Source organism: Vicugna pacos, chromosome 26 (genome assembly GCF_048564905.1).
Source record: "Vicugna pacos chromosome 26, VicPac4, whole genome shotgun sequence".
In the NCBI taxonomy this organism is placed as follows: Eukaryota; Metazoa; Chordata; class Mammalia; order Artiodactyla; family Camelidae; genus Vicugna; species Vicugna pacos.
Genome location: NC_133012.1, coordinates 18,093,042 through 18,111,696, shown reverse-complemented (window position 1 = coordinate 18,111,696; position 18,655 = coordinate 18,093,042). Strand labels below are relative to the sequence as shown.

At 33.9% G+C, this 18,655-nt stretch overlaps 1 long non-coding RNA gene across 1 annotated transcript in view; it reads right to left on the bottom strand.

Annotated features, from left to right (window-relative positions):
- Positions 1-18,655, bottom strand: part of LOC140689601 (uncharacterized) — a 108,856-nt gene that overhangs the window by 40,632 nt on the left and 49,569 nt on the right. Inside the window, exons 2-3 of the long non-coding RNA XR_012064641.1 lie at positions 10,195-10,285; positions 9,660-9,820 (exon numbers count right to left, since the gene is read on the bottom strand). This is a non-coding gene — a long non-coding RNA (uncharacterized lncRNA). The remainder of the gene's footprint in view (positions 1-9,659; positions 9,821-10,194; positions 10,286-18,655) is intronic.

The following is an 18,655-nucleotide window of genomic DNA, read 5'->3' as shown; positions in this document are numbered from 1 at the left end:
ACCTATTTTGTGTGATTTTTTGTAAATGTCAAGAAATATTATCTTGGAAAATAACTTTGCCATCTTTATAAGGAGATGACTCTCTGAAATATACACAAGCATTTGTGATTCATGGAATGAGACATTTTATTATATATGCATGGCAGCCAGTCTACTTCCCTACGTGATTGTTAAATCTGTGTTACATATAAATATGCATTTTGTAACTTGAGCCATAGCCTTTTTTTTTTTTTTTGGTAAATCAGGAAGGCAGCTTTTTAATTTAATTTTAATTTTTTTAACTTTTGACCCCTTTCATCATTTTTTCCCAATCCCTGCCCCTTCACCTCTGGCAAACACCAATCTATTCTCTGTCTCTATGAACTTGTTTTTGTTTGCTTGTACTCCACATAAAAGAGAAATCGTAAGGTTTTTGTTTTTTACTTTCTGATTTATTTCGATTAGCATAATGCCTTTGAGGTCCATCCATGCTGGTGCAAATGGCAAGATTTCCTTCTTTTATGACTGAATAATATTCCATTTTGTGTGTGTATATGTATAGATGTATACATATATTTATATCTCACAATTCCTTTATCCATTCATCCATCGATGAACAATTCGTTTGTTTCCTGTCTTGATTATTGTAAATAATGCTGCAACAAACATGGGAATACATATATCTTTTCGAGTTAGTGTTTTTGTTTTCTTCAAACAAATACCCAGAAGTGGAATTGCTGGATAACATGGTAGTTCTAGTTTTAATTCTTTGAGAAACATCCATACTGTTTTCCATAATATCTGTATCAATTTACATTTCCACCAATAGTGTACAAAGGTTTCCTTTTCTCCAATCCTCACCAATATTTCTTATTTCTTGTCTTTCTGATAATAGCCACTCTTAAGAGATGTGAGGTGATATCTCATCGTGGTTTTTGAGTTGCATTTCCCTGATGATTAATGACGTTGCACATCTTCTCATGTACCTGTTGGCCATCTGTACATCTTCTCTGGAAAAAAATGTCTATTCAGATCTCCTGCCCATCTTAAAATCAGATTTTTTTTGGCCATTGAGTTTGAGTTCTTTATACTTTTTGGATATGAGCCCTTTATCAGATATATGATTTTCAAATATTTTCTCCCATTTAGTAGCTGTCTTTTCATTTTGTTGATGGTTTCCTTTGCTGTGCAAAAGTTTTTAGTATGATATTAAAGATTTTAAATTGAATAACTGACTTAGAGATTTTTTTCCACAGAGCTAATTAAGATATTTCTGGGTTTATAGTCTTTTGCTAATTTACATGTTGAACATGTTAGAGAAACACCGTAATATAGTGAGGTCCTGAACTACCTAGGTTCAAATGCTGGCTCGATACTTACTGCAGATTTTAACAATCTGAATAAAATTAAAAGTTGGAAGAAAAGAGAAAAAGAAGAAAAATAGAAACACAACATGTAGTTTCATTATATGATTATAAATGACCTAAACGGCCAGCACAATGTATGGCATAGTAAGTAGAATAGTGATTTGATGATGATGGTGATGATGATAAAAACCATATTATATTAAGCCAAACCAATCTGCTTTATAAGCATGTATATGGGCTACATACTTGACTGGATGCTGACAATATGTGAGTATATAAAGTTGACATCTTTCCAGCCCTGATGGAATTTACCATTAGCTTGAGCAAAGCTTTGTAAGATTGGGTGAATGAAAGCTAAAGATTTTTAAGTTGAACTTTAATAGAAAAAGAACATTTGAAGGAAAAATTTGAAGATAAAAATAGGAATGTCTTCCAATAACTTTTTTATTTTTTGTCACATTACCTTTATGGTTTATGTAAATATTTGTTGGCCTTGGAGTAAACTTAAGCTAATCTTAAGGGGAAATTTGTCCCTTTTGAGTTTTAATGTGTTTTAACATAATTTATTCAATTAATTGGAGAGTAAAAAAATATATAATAAATACTAAATATAATTTAGGGAAATCAGTTTATTTCCAAAAGCTAGCTAAATAGTCATTTGTATACTGAGGCAGAAATGGAAGTAAAATTTAATGCTAACTTTAGTTGGTGATTTGTATCATATAATTGTATTTTTTCTGTCTATTTTGAATTAAGATTGAATTAAGCCCAATAAATTTTCTATACTATGAAGCAACAATGATCATAAATAATATTTTTTTTAAGTTAGATTATTCCAGTAGTTTTTACTACATGAAAACTGATTAGTAGATTGCCTTGGGCACTTTTTATGTTTTGTTTATAAAGCTCATAACATAACTTTTATAAAAAAAATTAAATGAAAGCTTGAAGGGCTGACAGGAAAGCTATATTCTTAATCTATTAAATCTATCCATATCTAAAAAACTAATTTATGACAATTTCTTTGTATGGAAGAAAAATTTTATAATGTTTAGATCTATTAAGAGAAGGAATGATTTCCTAAGGTTTGAAGCTGTAAGAGTAATGCAAGAGATATATCTTCCTTCTGTCTTCTACCGTGTGTAAAGTCAGTGTAAAAATGGCAAAATATTCAATCATTAAGCCATTAAAGATATTTCCCAAATCTTGCACCAACCCCAGATATATTACCTATTATACAGTGATTTTACAAGAAGAAAGAAAGAAAGAAGGAGTATGTATCCTTTTACTAGATCAGGTTGCTGGATAGCTATTTTCAGTAGTGATTTAAGTATAACTTTGCCTGAAGTACATGGAGGAATTAAATCATCTCTTGGGGTGTCTTTCAGTGATGTAATTCTATAACAACTTCTCATACTTGGAAAGTAAGCCCATTCTTAACGCAATAATCAGCATTTATAACTGAAAGGAACATCTAGTTCAGGGGTCAACAAACTATTGCTCACTTCCAGATTTTGTCAATAAATTCTATTATAACACAGACATTTCATGCTCATTCACACTTACTTGTTTAAATATTGTCTATGGTTGCTTTTGCACTACACTGGCAGAGTTGAGTAGTTGTAACTGAGACTGTAGGTCCCACAAATATATATGTATATGTATATATTACATATATATATATATATATAAAACATATATGCATATATATAAAACAGTTAAAGTATCAAATGAAATGTTACATATTTTTTCAAACTTCAAAAATTGAGATGTCACTTTCATTGTCTTGTTCATAGTGAATATATATAAATTATATCTCAATTTTTAAAAAGAACAAAAAACAAAAATCATAGGATAAATCCTCTTTTAGCAAGAAAGGAAAAGAAAACATAAACCAGCCATTTCTTGTTAAATTAAATTTTTGGTTATTATTGTTGCCTCACTCAAAATAAACAAAGTGATCTTTATTTCTTATTTTGCAGTGATAAATATTTTGATGTTTATGCTTTAAGTCAGATGCAAAAACAAGTTACCAAAACTGTAGACCTCCAGTATTATGTAATCATCTGAAACTGTTGTATTAATGATTCTAGTTTAGCACAGAAAATTTCAATTCCAAAAGGTACATATGAAAACAAATTCTGACCTGCACCCCAATGTTCATAGCAGCACTATTTACAATAGCCAAGACATGGAAACAGCCTAAATGTCCATCAACAGATGAATAAATAAACAAGCTGTGGTATATTTATACAATGGAATACTATTCACCCATAAAAACCGACAACATAACGCCATTTGCAGCAACATGGACGTTCCTGGAGAATGTCATTCTAAGTGAAGTAAGCCAGAAAGAGAAAGAAAAATACCATATGAGATCACTCATATGCGGAATCTAAAATAAATAAATAAATAAATACAAAACAGAAATAGACTCATAGACATAGAATGCAAACTTGTGGTTGCCAGGGGATAGGGGTTGGGAAGGGACAGAGTGGGATTTCAAAATGTAGAAGAGATAAACAAGATTGTACTGTGTAGCACAGGGAAATATATACAGGATCTTGTGGTGGCTCACAGTGAAAGAGAATGTGACTACATATGTATGTTCATGTATAACTGAAAAATTGTGCTCTACACTGGAGTTTGACACAACATTGTAAAATGACTATAACTCAATAAAAAAAATGTTAAAAAAATAAATAAACAAAAAGAATGTTTATCCCCCCCCAAAAGAAAACAAATTCTGTGCACCAATGTAAAAATGTAGAAACAAAAAGTGAAGTACAATAAAGAAAGAAAGAATAGCAGAATAGAATGGGACTAGAGTATATTTTGCCCAGTTTGGAGTTTAATGAAACTATTTTCTTTTAAGAATCCAAACTCTGCTTCAATTAGGAGATCAAAGATATCAGACTAAACCAATAATTTTTAACTTCACAAAAGCCCTAGAATTGATGTTCTTTGTTTCTAAAATAATGAAGTCTCCTACAGAAGGAAATAACACTTGCTTACTTAGGCTGTATGTTGTATGTCTAGTGAAAAGATTAAAGCTTACTGGTAATTTCCTAATTTGCCAGCTTCTTTCTTTCTATATTTGCTCTCAAGAGATTAGTGTTGACTTCTGAGAAGGAGTGCCAGCTGCTATTAGAACCATCTTTTATAACTCACAATCACTGTTGGTAAAACAGGAAGATGTCAAGGGATTTTATGACTTGTAATTCTTCAACGTGCATGATAAATGAAAAGAATAATTTATATTTCATACATCTCTAATTATGCTATGGTAAAAGGAAGAAGGAAGATAAGTTACAAATTATGCATGAGACCCATCCAAACCTGGCACTTTCATTCAGGATAAGTTTATGGCTCATTAACTCTTTTGTGTGTAGTGTCTGTAGTACTACTTTCTTGGTCTTACTGTTCATACATTTTAAATTATGGATAAATTGACTATATATAATATATGTATGATGTGTATATATATGTGTATATATATGTGTGTGTGTGTGTGTGTGTGTATATATTTCTAAAGGAAACCATAAGTAAAACAAAACAACCTAAGGAATGGGAGAAAATATTTGCAAATAATGCAACTGACAAAGGTTTAATTTCCAGAATACATAAATAGCTCATACAACTTAATAACAATAAAAAAAACCCAATCCAAAAATGGGCAGAAGACCTAAACAAGCAATTCTCCAATGAAGACATACAAATGGCCAATAGGCACATGAAAAAATGCTCAATATCACTAATCATCAGAGAAATGCAAATCAAAACTACAATGAGGTATCACCTCACACCAGTCAGAATGGCCATCATTAAAAAGTCCACGAACAATAAATGCTGGATGGGGTGTGGAGAAAAGGGAAACCTCCTACACTGTTGGTGGGAATGTAGTTTGGTGCAGCCATTATGGAAAACAGTATGGAGATTCTTCAAAAAACTAAAAATAGACTTACCATATGATCCAGCAATCCCACTCTTGGGCATATATCTGTAGGGAACTCAAATTTGAAAAGATACATGCATCCCAATGTTCATAGCAGCACTATATACAGTAGCTAAGACATGGAAACAACCTAAATGTTCACTGATAGATGACTGGATAAAGAAGTTGTGGTATATTTATACAATGGAATATTACTCAGCCATAAAAAAGAATAAAATAACGCCATTTGCAGCAACATGCATGGCCCTAGAGATCATCATTCTAAGTGAAGTAAGCCAGAAAGAGAAAGAAAAATACCGTATGATATCACTCATATGTGGAATTAAAAAACAAAAACAAAAAAAGAGGACACTAATGAATTCATTTATAAAACAGAAACAGACTCGCAGACATAGTAAACAGCTTACAGTTACCGGGGGAAAAGGGGTGGGAAGGGATAAATTTGGAAGTTTGAGGTTTGTAACTCTTAAACACTATATATAAAAATAGATTTAAAAAAACAAGTTTCTTCTGTATAGCACAGGGAACTATATTCAGTATCTTGTAATAACCTTTAATGAAAAAAATATGAAAATTAATATATGTATATATATGCATGACTGGGACATTGTGCTGTACTTGAGAAACTGACACATTGTAACTGACTGTATTTCAATTTTTAAAAAATTATGAAAAAAATAAATAAAATTTTAAATTTAAGAAAAAGAAGTCATGAATGACCCAAAGTATCTTGGGATAAATATGTGCTATAATTAGTTTCTTCTTGGCTTTATAGAGAACTATTAAAAAATTTCTTAAATTATTCACATTATAATGTAATTATAAAAATCAAACAGTTATGTTTGTAAGTTTCTTAAAATTTCATCAATTAGTAAGCTACATACATTCAATTTTATCTCTTTTTGTTTTAAAATCTGAAATAGTATTTGTATGTATATGTATATCCAAGAAGAAATTCTAAAGTCTTCTCTTGTTATCTATTCCTCTAGAATTTGACATGATGAAACTTTTTGATTAAAAAAAGAAGAACTGCATAATTCTCCACTCCTGAAATGTACTCTTGAATCAGTATTATTTGGCTTGAAGTGTATTCAAGTCTTTAAACAAGCATGACTGCATCTGTGTCAGAGGCTGTGGATTTTCATTTGACTTTATTATAAAATAGATAGTATGATATTGTGAACTGCACAGATGATCATAGAGTGAAAAGCTGCAGTTTCCCACTGCACCCTTCCACCCAATCTTTCTTTCCAGAAGTAACCACAGTAAAGAATTTTTGTGTATCACTTTGAGTTAATTTCCAGGCATAGACATGTGGGTTTTGAAGTGTCACACCCTGTGGAGAACAGTGAGAGCAATAAAGCACGTTTACAGGACACCTCTTGTGTGCAAAGTATCTCAATAAATTTTATAGAACACATGGGAGGGAGCAAAAATGGAGAGATCACACTGGCCCTGCCTTCAATTAGGGTGCATTTCTGTAATGCACAAAGGCAACCACCACTATTGTAAAATAACCCTCAGTGTTACACAGTATAAAAGAATGTATTATGGGAGAACAAAATTGAGAAGGATTCCCTCATCTTGATGAGTTTATTTGAATTAATCAGATGATCATGGAGACTGACACTGTATAATGTACTTAGAGAAAGAAAGTAGTCCGGCATGGCTCCAGTTTAGAATGTGAATGGGCATGGCAGTTAATAAGGTCGGAAAGGTAAGTGGAGGCCACAGTTGAGATTTTACACAGTAAGGAAAATGGTGACTTGATATTAATGGCTATTTAAAAATAGGCACTCAATATCAGATGTGTATTTTAGAAAAAAAAATAAGTCCAGTAACCTGTGTTATACAGTATAAACTTGTATATCTATTTTATATATAGTAGTTGGTATCCGCAAACCTCTAGCTCCCAATTTATCCCTTATTCAGTATCTTGTAGTAACCTATAATGAGAAAGAATATGAAAATGAAAATATGTATGTATATGTATGACTGAACTATTATGCTGTACATCAGAAATGGACACACTGCGAACTGACTATACTTCAATTTTTTAAAAATTAATTAATTAAGTAAAAAATAAAAATAAAAAAAATACATCCAGTAGAAAGAATGGATCAGAGATAGAAAAGATTAAGATGAGTAAAATAGGAACTTATTGTGATCCTCCTGGCAAGATTAAAAGGGCTCATAAAAATGGTAAGATTGAACTGAGAGACATTTCAAAGAGGAGGGCTGACGTGAATACAGGGTGCGAACATTTGAATTTGAGGTATGAAGCAGCAGGAAATTGGGGAAGCTTCAATATTTCTTGCTTGACTGATTGTGTGGATGTTAAAGTTATTAATTAAGAAAGGGACTACAGAAGAAGTAGCTGGTGAGGAATGGTGAGGAATAATGAACTTGGCTTTGAAAATACTAAATTTGAATTGTCTGTGGGGCCCTCAACAAAAATTATCCCAGAAGCAATGTCTGGGACATTTAAGTTAATTAAACAGCAAAACTCAGAGCCATAAATTGGAAGATGATTTGCATATAGTTGATATCATGCAGCAAGATATTTTAAATTGAAGAGAGGTCCAAGAGATAAACAATTCCAGCAGGCAGGAAACGCTGAAGAAGAAAGAAAAGAAGGACAAAGAAGGAAGCATGAAGGAAGGGAAATATCCTAACGTGCATCCGGGCTTCCCAGCATTTCTCTTCTCAGCACCACTCCTGCTCTGGGATAACTCCAAAGCTCTCCTTTGTCACTTTTCTCTAGGCTTTGATGTCTGGTCTGTGTGGCCCACTTCTTTGTAATCAGCGCTCAGACTTACATCTTTCCGATACACTCAGAATGAATTTTAGTTCGTTTCTTTTTTCCCTTCTGTCCCTAATAGTTAGACTTTATTTTGAGTTTAGAACAATTTTTACTGCTAAATACTACATGGAAAAACAGAAAGGGATTTTTAAAGATAAAAACAATTCGTCATAAAAATTTAAATGCAATCTTAAATTGCTTTACCTTACTATTCGTGTTCTTTGATACACAGAGAAACCAAAACGAATAAATCTCAGCAACTTCACTGATTCCATTCTTATGTGTTTCTTCTTTGCATCAACTTTTCTAAAACTCCAATTATCTTTTAGTTCCAGGACTGTGGCTCTGAATCTTTTCCAGAGCGTCTGACTATCTTCTTTCCTTTTCGGTACACTTTAAAGTCCCAAAATAACTCTCAGTATTCAGCAACTGGACTTACCTGTGAGATTCATTTATATCTCAGAGATTATCACATAATCGCCTTGTTGCTTAATGTGTGAAAATGCCTTGTGCTGCTGACTTGAGAGGAATAGACACAGAGTATGGAATGGAGTAAGAGAGATTTTTCTCTTCCCCATGTTTTATTCCAGTGACAACAACTGTAACATTTACTGACTGCCTCCCATGCAGCATACTGGGAAATAAAAGGAAATGCCATTTATATTTTCTGTTCTCAAAAAACTCATTAAAGAACAGCTATACAGACCATTGGAAAAGAAGAGATAACCTAAGAAGAGAGAATTATTTAACTTGGCATATACTAAAAAAGATATCACAAAACTATGCAGAATGGATAGAGCATTTAATAAGAATTATTTTGATTAGGTGCTTTGCAGTTTGGGGGGGAAAAACTATTTAGAACCATACCTCACACCATCAACCAAAGTAACTCTATTTAAAGTGTGTTAAAGATACACAGAAACAGACTACAATTGTATCCCCAAATCTTCACCTGAGTTTTTCTTTCATTAACTAATAAAAGTATCAATAGATCTGAGGATAATGACAAACAAGAGGTATTTTTATGTTTCAAAAAGCCACAAATTAGAAAAATAACAGTAAAAGGTTCATTAGTCAAATGGCAAAGGGACAGGAACATGCAATTCACAAAAGAGACAGCACATTTTAATGAAATATTGGCTTTAAAATGTGGGAAGGTATTGAAACTTGATAAATATGGAAAGTTTTACACTAAAACAGCAATGAATTGGCATTACTTTCACATATTGCTGGTAACATCCTAAATTTTTGCAACCATTTGGAAAGTAATTTGGCAACATGAGCCAAAAGACTTTACACTCTTTAAATAAGTAATTGTAGTTCAGGACAAACATGAAATATGTTCTCAGGGAATAAATTGTAAATTATGATGAATTCGCTTAATGCAGCATCCATTAAAACCTATAAGATCTGTAGAAATAGGGTAAAGTCTTTATAATTACAAGCGGAAAATCATGATATAAAATTTCACACACAAGGTAATTGCTACTGGGTAAAATTTATGAGTTCATTTGAAATATGATGCATAAAACGCACAAATGCGTGTTAGTTGTACCTCGAAAGAGTGTTCTGCAGGGCACTAGGGCAGTTCTGCTTCAGCCTGCAGGTGGGCAGGACGAGGCTCCAGGCTCTAGGTTTGGCTCTGCTCCCTTTGTCTCATTTGCAGGGCAAGGCAGAAGGGAAGCTGCTGTTACGGCACACTGTACGCAGAGGGTTCTACAAAAATTGTGTTGGCCGAAGTTATGGCATCAAGCTCAACATCAGAGGGAAGGAGAAACACACTTTTGTTTAAAATCATTTATCCTTTTTACTGTTAAGTCATAAAGAGGTGTCAAAATTGAAAGCAAAAATTACAGGGTAAGACTTAACATAACTACTAAGAGCGTCCAAAGGAAGTGAAAATGGGACTAGTCACTGGGCAATATGAATTCATGAACACGGGAAGGGCAAGGATGGGGAGAACAGTGAGCGTGTGTTGAAGACACTAGGAGAGAGGATCTGGTGAAATTTTGATCTCAGACAAGCGCTGAGGGAAATAAATAATGGGACAAGATTTTGAACCCCACTATGTGCTTAAGAGTCATGCTCACCATTGGCACGGTCTCTCTCGTCCTCTCCTTCATCAGCCTCTTCTTCATTGTCCTTGATCAACTCCAGACAGTCATCTCTCCGATCTTCATTCTGCAAATTCACATGGCAGACAGAGGGAGTGCCGAATTAACAATAATCCAGTCTACCACAGGGAGATTAATTCTCATCTCTTGGTGTCAGATCCTCATCTGTAAACGAAGGGTTCTGGGTTATATAATCACATCGCAAGTTATTTAATCTGACAAGACCTCAATTTCCCCATTAAGCATGGATGATAACAGTTAAGTATGGATAATAATATAGTGATAATAGTATCTATTTTGTGGAATGTTGTGGAATTTAATTAGACAGCACCTGTAAAATACTTCACGTAAGTGTTAAACCGTTTGGCAATATGTCCAGCTACATGAGACATCTGTGACATTTCATAGTCTACATTAAGCCATAGAATCCAAAACAACGGGCAGGAAACAAGAACTATCTCTCTCCAAGAATCATCTCCTCTTCTACTCTAAAATGTTGACTTTCTCTGAGGCTTACTTAATACTTCCTTGTCCAAAAATATAATTCAATAAACTACTCTAATTTGAAAATAACTTTAAAATCCACTCCCCCAATCCAAGTTGCCACATTTCTCAGCTGATGTCACAAAGCTTCCTAACTCATTTCCTACACCCCCATCCCATCCCAGTCTATTCCCCCAATTGGCACTGCTTGGAATTCTCACTGCACGTGAAATAACTCTAAATCCAGACTCCTTAACTTGGCCTTCCTGATCCCACGCAGCCCCTGTCCTCTGCTTACTTCTCCAGTGTCATCTCAGTCACCCTTTCTGTTTCTTTATCCTTCTGGGATATCCGCACTGGGATTCTCTTATCTCCTCAAATGTGCCATGTCCTACCCTTCCTAGGACTTTTCACATGACGTACACTGCACCCACGATGTTCTTTTCCTCTCCGTCTCCGTTGCCCTCTTCCGACTTCCTCACCTCAGCTGACTCATATTAGCAATTATAGGGCTGCTCACACGTCACTTCCTAACAGGAGACTCCCTCCAACCTCTGCCACACCCTCTTGTCAGTCTAGAGATCATCCTTTCATAACCCTTCCCCAAGCTTTACATTCTATTTGTTCATTTCTTCGTTTGGTTGTTCGCATGGGTTTGTTGGTTTTTCTTTACTAGAACATAGGTTCACTGAGGGCAGAGTCCTTTCTGCTTTGTTTATTGCTATGTCCCAGAATCTAGAACAGAGGCTGACACACAGAAGTTATTGGATACATTTTTTTTAATGTGTCTGTGGGATGATTAAATTGTCTCCGTCACTTGAGTTTAGTCTACAGGGTCATGGAAACTTAATGTTGGTTGACTGGTTTAGGTGGAGCGTCTATGCGGTGCACAGTAAAATGGTTGAGGCTTAGTTAATATTTGATAAATAGAAATCCCTCCTTCAGAACGCCCTCCTTGCACCTGCACTGCATTTCTTGATGTCACTTCCTCCTCAGCTTCCTTTCTACGTCTCTGGGCGGCGCCCTGGGGAGGGGTTACATAGGATTTCCACATGGAAGATTCTTCATCTCTGAAGACTTTTGTTGGACACGTTCTGTCCTTTCAAAATTCAAAAATAGAACAGTGAAACGAAGCTAAGGGATCTGGATGAGGAAGGAGATGGTGAAAACGCTGACAAGTTAATCACTGTACTTCTTCACACAAGTATTAATGCAAAATGTAACCAAAGGAGGATTTTAGCTTCTTAGCTACCATATTAGTGCAACAAAATGTAATAAAAATTAAGGTGGTTTCTAGAGGAGGCAACTAATTGCATGAAAGGAATCAGAAGATTCATAACAGTGAAAGGCTTTTGCTAATATTCCTCCTGGAAATCCATATAAACAAAGAAATTTACTTGCAAAAAAACCTCCTGGTTTTTTTCTGATTAGACTTCTGATTAGAACCCTGGGCAGGTTTATATTTTTAAATATAAGAACTACTCTTATATTTTTTTTCTGAATTCCATTAAGAGGCTGTGCTCTGTATCAACTGGTAGGAGAAACCACTAATCCTACAAGGATTGCTTATCATGTCCAGGGAGAAAATATTTTAAGCAATACAATTCTGACTCTTTCTTAAATAGAAATTTTTACTATTCTATATACATTTTCACATAACTTGTTATTTGGTGCTCCTGAGCCCTTTTGTAGAACAGAAACCCATAGTGGTAAATGTCATGATGAAATGAAGTCAGGGATTATGGAAGTCGTGGAACTTTCATTAAATATGAAATCCTTATATTCACTACCTTAGAATCAGTGACTTTAATACTTGCTTTTCAAAATTTGGTGTCAGTATCAGCTATGTCCCAAGATTAACAAAGTGCACTGAGAATTTAGGCATTGACTTTTAATAAAATATAGTCAACTTATATTTTAAATATATTACTGTGTATGCCCAAATATAAAATGACCTCAAAAGTAATTCTTCATTTTATTCCAAAATGTTTTTGTTCAACTTGAAATACAGGCATATAAATGAAATATTCAAATATCTGTTTACAATATTAATTATTTCAATTATCCAGACATTTAAAGTTATACTCTGGTATAGAGTCATCCAGTAGAACTTTCTGCAATGATGGAAATACGCTACATCTACTCTGTCTAATATGGTAGCCACTAGCCGTGTGCAGTAATGGGCATCTGAAATGTGACTAGTACAACTGAGGAACTAAATTTTTAAATTTCTTTTATTTTAAACAATTTAATTTTAAATTGGCTGATACAACTAGTGGCTACCAAATCGGACAACATGATGCTAGAAAATTCCTTTAGAAATGTTGTTCTTGTTACCCTCTCATTCAAACTCTTCACAGACATCTTAGACAACACCATCTTCACCAGCATTACAATGATGTTCGATGTGTTATTTAATCTTTTCCACAGCATGTAAGTTTTTACTTCTAAGTTGCTTTAAAATACAAAGAAGATGGAGGAAAAAAAAAACAGTATGCACAAAGATAGGAACATAGAACAAGAAAAGTGTGTCCCTGATTCTTATGTTTAAAATGAGACTGAGGAGAGGAGACACACAGTAAGAAATTCAGGCACCACTGTCTTGGAAGACCGTCCTATTCCTACACTGGGGTTTAGCACTTTGTTCTTCCAAGTTCTTAGGAACCAAAGTATCCATATGGGAATGCCAGAGCTTGCAAATTATTTTCAAGTAACTGTCAAAAGACTCCTCTACAACCACATCCACATTTGCAATTGTGAGACCTTATCCCTAGGAATAATTACTAAATCGGTTCTAAATACCTTTCCTTCTTCTTTTTTACTCATTAGGTAAGGTGGCTTTTTTAAGCATTAAAATCTAGCAAAGCATGAAATCATTTCTAGCAAACCTGAACTTTGTTGTTCAAAATGAAATGACTGAGAGAGACATATTATAGGAGAGACTTTTTAAAGACACAGATAGCACCGTCTTCTGAAGCACAGTTTCGCAGAAAAACGCTGCCTTATATTTCGTAGATATGGTAACTAAGAAAAAGCACAGAGGTGAGAAGTGAAGGATTACTTTTTAAAATTTGTGTATTTTCTTTACTGTCACATGAAATATTTTCCATCACCAGACTGTCTTGTTTGTCCTTCCTTTAATTGTCAAAACAACAGTTCATGCAGAATGACTTGGGTTTAGTTGGAAGTGACTGGCATTCTAATGATCACCAAGAAGCAACACAGAAGCCAGGAGGCTCCTAAAAAGGTGAGGAGAGGGCTCAAGTGTCAATCCCAAGAGTTTCTGGCATCTAAATAATGATGAGTAATTATGTGATCATTTTATACCTCTGGATATACACAAATAACATATATAGTCATGTATTTTACTGGCAAATAAAACACAACACCCTGCCTGTCATTCCTATAATAAGATGAAAAAACTACTCTCAACATACTCTTCAAACTTCCTTTGGAAATGTCTTCCCCCAAGATTAAATGAATGATGTTTAATATACGCCATTTAGTTCGGCTTTATTACTAAGAATTCCTTGAATGGGGTGAATGAAAAGGAATGTTAATCTACCTCAATTCAGAAAAAAATTCTCATATTCATAAAAAGAAATTAATGATCTCCAGAAGCAAATAATTTTAGTGTGATAATGATCTTTGAAAAAGAATTAAGGTGCTTTCAGGTGCTCTGCTTAGATCTTTAGCTTAATGGGAAAGATTAATCAAGAGGATAATGGCTAGATGAATATTTTTGTTGTTCCATTTTTAATGAACAAGATATACTTGTATTCATTAAAATTATAAAAAAGATAAATAATGAATCACCCCAAATTATAGAATTTCCATATTTCTTTAAAAACTGACACTGTGTCTGCCAATAATAGCCACATATAATATTTATGAAAGGCTGGCTTTCTGTAATGAGAAATGTAACAATTACCATCATAATAACTTGGGAGGCAAGGATGAAATATGTGGCAATAAAAGCAAGTTTCAAGTGGAGATGGTGTGTGTAGCATTAGAGCTCTTGGACTCAGGAAAGTTTCCAAGGTCTGCAGGGCGAAGCATGTGTTCCTTCACAATCTTTCAAATGAATATGAAACTTCCTTTATATAAAGCAACTTTCATTGTTCTTCCTTATAGATTTTTCACTGTATTTCATTAATAACTCTTCAGACCCAAAGTTTACATTTTTCCCTGAACGTCTCCCTGTCACTTCTTTACCTTTTTTTTTTTCAACTCCACTGTCTCCTACTTCTCAACCACCGTTTTTCTCTGAGTAAACCTTTCTTTTATAAATCGACTGAGTTATCTTTCAATTATTTTTTCTTCCTCTTCCTTCCTTTGAAATATTTGGGTACAGAAATACTTCCCACAAATGATTTCTAATACCACTGAGTAAGAGATCAACTTATTTTTCTTGCTTTCTTTGGAAACCGTGACTCTTAGTGCAAACCAGAACAACACAGAACTCAAGTCCTGGTGGTGGAATTAAAACTTCTATTTGGCTCAATCCTTGCTTTCTAAGATCTTTAAGATTATGACCTTTAGCCTACATTTGCTGGCAAAGGTCAAGTTATAAATTTAAGCACAAAATATTTACCAAAACATCATAAAGTAGTAGAGCATTGAGATGTTATGACTAAAACGAAATTATTAAGATGTTATTTTTAGGCATATACATGTAATTTGATTGGGCATGGAGTTTTATCAAGAAGTATTTTAAATGAAACTAAGTGTCTCTCATATTCTGTAAGAAGTAAGTCTTCCATCCATATCATATGAGACAAGACCATGACAAAATCCACAAGGGGAAACAAAACTATAGAATGATTATAAAATATTATGTAGAAATAATATTTAAAGAAAATATATTTAAACTATAATTTTTGAATATTTCACAGCAAATTACTTCAATGATATCTCTAGTTATTATGAATAATTATATCAAGAAGCATGTCGCATTTTAACATGCCTAGTTTTAAGATCTCCAAATGCAAATAAATAAAAGCATTTTAAAGGCATGACAATTTCTCCTGTCATTGCTTAAAACTCTTAATTGTGTATAAGTAAAAATAGTAAAAACACAACAGGAAATAGATTGGAAGCAAGCTGAGCAAACAGACAGTGTTCATAAACGTGTCTGATTTGATACTGAAGTCAAGCGGTTCTAGCAAGGTGATTTGAGAACTTGAGCCATAACTAACACGGGGCCCTACAAGGGGTCTCATCTCATTCTGTGTATGGGTTCAGAGCTTGCCATTGAATTCTATCCTCTATCACCTCCGATTAGTCCATATGGGCCGTTGCGAGTAGATCAAATTGGAGCCACTGGTTCTAATTTATGTCCTTTCTGACCCCTTTCTGAGTCTTCAACTCTTGCTTGCAAGAATGTTCAAAAATGTTTACGTCAAAATAACACTTGGATAAAAAGTATGGATAATTCAGAATAAAACATTTAGTTTCCTATTATGCTGATTATCATTATACTAACTGAATGTTTTATTTTGTCTTTTAATGCGGCTCTACTCTGTTACTCCTAGCATGAAAAATATTTGTCAGAGTACATTATACCAAACTTTACCAAGGCAATAAATTCTTGACTTTCAACAGAATAATTTTTAAAGTACACATAACTAAATTTTATATTAAATATTTAAATGTATATATAACAGATTGTATATATACACATATATGTGTATTTCATGCAAACATGCACACAGGAGAAGAGGGAGAAATTTCTAGTTAAATATGGTCTTGAGAAATTCTTCCATATGTTGAAGTCTTCAGTTCATCTGACATAATGATGATACATACATACGGGGAGCTAAATATACATTTATCCCACAGACATTTACTTCAAAATGTTACATAAATTATTGTTTGCCCCTTCCTAAGAAAAAGCGAGAAATAACAGCTCTCTGTATGGAACCCATTTTGGGTGGGCAGTGGAGCAAGAGAGCAAATTAAACTCTTCATCTGTTTGTTAGAACTCAAAAGACTGCACTTGAGCTAATTTGTTTAGCTACTCTGAATGTAGAGAGAGAGAGACAGATGTAGAGATAAAATATAAAACATATATTTAATAAATAATCATCTATACTTTTCATTTACATGAAACCATAAAACCACTCCGATGTGTGTATCAGTATGTCTGTGGTATGTGTTATGTTAACAGAGTTTTGATAGCTATGTCCATGAATGTCTTTCAGTTGATCTGGTCATTGAGAATCTAATTTTTTAAACCAGAAATTAGAGTATCAGTGTTGGAGGATCTTTAGACTCCACTTCATTCATTCACCTCATTTTATGGATGTGATAAATAACATACTGGAGAGCATGTGTCTTCCAAGGGCCAAAAAAACCAGTGAGTAATGGGAAGAGAGCCTAAACTGTTGAATCTTCAATACTCTTATTTCTAATTTACCGCACTGGCTCTCAAATGGCACTGTATTATCCTATTAATTGTGTGTCGTTGTTAAGCTGGCTCTTTGAGGAACTGATAAAAATTAACTAGTAAAATAAATCATTTTAATGTACACGTGATCCTAGGAGTTTATTCCAAAGCCCTTATGGAACAGCAAAATCAAAGCAGATTAAACACTAGGATAGGTGTATCTGAAATTATTTTAATATAGATGGGTTTCTCTAATCAAGAGTACTTTAACCCATTTTAGGCACTGAAAAATTCTAGTTTAAAAAAATACTTTTAGGTAAGGACATTCCATAGGCTCACATGGCCACTCTCTAACACAGAGGGTCTCAGCCCTCACTGCACTTGCCCCTCAGCTACACCATGATGTGCGCCCATGCACACACACTCTCCAAAATCATTTGAGAAAAAAAAAAATCCTAGATGATTCAAATGTTCTATGCTTTGCCCACTGCAACCCTCAGACTGAGAACAAGACATAAAAGTAGAGAAACTGGACATAAATAAAAGGTTGGTTCAATCATTTCCTCAGTGACTGTTAATGGCCAAGGAGAAATATCTCGTACTTGTGTAACCTTAAGAGTTCATGAAGCAGATAATCAAATATTACGTGGTGAGAAAGAAGACTGCTGGGCTTCCTGACTCTACCAGTGAATACCTCTGACCTTGAGGAGGGTACTTAAAATACCACGGTTTCTTTATTTGTAAAATGTGCATAATTCTAGAACAGGTTCGTTGTGAGGATGGAGGCTCATAATACACATTTTTAGAAACTTTAAAAAAATTTTAAATGCTCCAAAATACAAACTACTATCTGTATGATGCAGTTTATCCACTCCTGTGGGAAAATATGCAGTAGGGACTGTCAAGCATGATTGGATCAAATGTGAAAGAGATTTGGAGCACTGGTTTATTTCAGTGAATTGCACCAAAGAATTATTTGAAATAAATCTAGCATGCTGTAAAGATAAAGCAGCCAATAAATACCATGGTTTATACTTGCTAGCTCAATGCTGGACAAAGATTAAGTGCTTAAAAAGTACAAATAAATACCTGACATGGAGAAAAAGGAAATGAATTAAGAGAAAGGGAATTTATTAAAATAGAAAATAGGGGAAGACAGTGGCAGATAGGAACCTATCACATACGTGAATGAGTCTACACTAGACAGATTCTTTTAGAATTCAATTCCAATGCTGTTTTCCAAAAATTAATAAAGAAATCTTTTTGAATATGTAGTAGTAATACAACAATCTGTCAAGCCTTAAAAAAGAAACACACACACACACACAGAATATAAACTGGTGAGTTTTTATCAGTTTGAACATGCATATCCAGTTTAATTCAGTCCATTTTCTTTATTTCTAATGTGTCAAATACAACTAATTGAATACTTACTATGTGCCAGGCACTGTTCTAAGTCTTTCACATCTACTATCTGATTTACTGTTGGTATCTGCCCAAGAAAACAGGTATAGTCCCTATTTTATCTGTGTGGAAATAGATGTTCCAAAGTATTAGGCTCACACC